Below are 1,016 nucleotides of genomic sequence, written 5' to 3'. Positions count from 1 at the left end.
CGATATATATTAATCCCGTTATATTATGTTTGACGTTTGCGATATGTTTAAGCTCGATGCTCATTGCTCGCGCGTCTTGGGGCGGCTTTGTGGCGCGAAGAGCGCGTTCTGAAAGGGGTGGAAAAAACTCGTGTTGCTGCGGTATGGAGGGAGGGGTGGAAACCGTGGAAAACTCGTCTCCGTGATTGAGCGGGAGAGTAAGTAGTATAGGACATTATCCATTGTTAGGGAACGGTTGTAATGGTAGTGAGAATGTAGAATCGTCTTTGGAGCGGACCTGGGAGTGGCAAGCATAAGGGACGAAGACGGGGAAACATGTCGGATGCGATCATACCAGCACTAAAGCACCGGATCCCAGCAGAACTCCGAAGTTAAGCGTGCTTGGGCGAGAGTAGTACTAGGATGGGTGACCTCCTGGGAAGTCCTCGTGTTGCATTCCTTTTATAATTATTTTTTGCGCCTTGTGACAAACATGTCGCACGTGCGCGATATATATTAATCCCGTTATATTATGTTTGACGTTTGCGATATGTTTAAGCTCGATGCTCATTGCTCGCGCGTCTTGGTGCGGCTTTGTGGCGCGAAGAGCGCGTTCTGAAAGGGGTGGAAAAAACTCGTGTTGCTGCGGTATGGAGGGAGGGGTGGAAACCGTGGAAAACTCGTCTCCGTGATTGAGCGGGAGAGTAAGTAGTATAGGACATTATCCATTGTTAGGGAACGGTTGTAATGGTAGTGAGAATGTAGAATCGTCTTTGGAGCGGACCTGGGAGTGGCAAGCATAAGGGACGAAGACGGGGAAACATGTCGGATGCGATCATACCAGCACTAAAGCACCGGATCCCATCAGAACTCCGAAGTTAAGCGTGCTTGGGCGAGAGTAGTACTAGGATGGGTGACCTCCTGGGAAGTCCTCGTGTTGCATTCCTTTTATAATTATTTTTTGCGCCTTGTGACAAACATGTCGCACGTGCGCGATATATATTAATCCCGTTATATTATGTTTGACGTTTGCGATA

The 1,016-nt window shown here is 48.3% G+C and overlaps 2 non-coding genes across 2 annotated transcripts; both read left to right on the top strand.

Annotated features, from left to right (window-relative positions):
- Positions 1–320: 320 nt before the first annotated feature.
- LOC123178997 (5S ribosomal RNA) lies at positions 321–439 on the top strand. The gene has a single exon (XR_006490022.1). It is a non-coding gene; the product is annotated as a 5S ribosomal RNA (ribosomal RNA).
- A 367-nt stretch (positions 440–806) lies between these two features.
- On the top strand, positions 807–925 carry LOC123178996 (5S ribosomal RNA). Its single transcript, XR_006490021.1, has one exon. It is a non-coding gene; the product is annotated as a 5S ribosomal RNA (ribosomal RNA).
- The last annotated feature ends 91 nt before the right edge of the window (positions 926–1,016 follow it).

The sequence above is a fragment of the Triticum aestivum genome, unplaced genomic scaffold, assembly GCF_018294505.1.
Source record: "Triticum aestivum cultivar Chinese Spring unplaced genomic scaffold, IWGSC CS RefSeq v2.1 scaffold40498, whole genome shotgun sequence".
NCBI classification, from domain to species: Eukaryota; Viridiplantae; Streptophyta; class Magnoliopsida; order Poales; family Poaceae; genus Triticum; species Triticum aestivum.
This window is presented reverse-complemented; position numbering and strand designations above follow the sequence as displayed.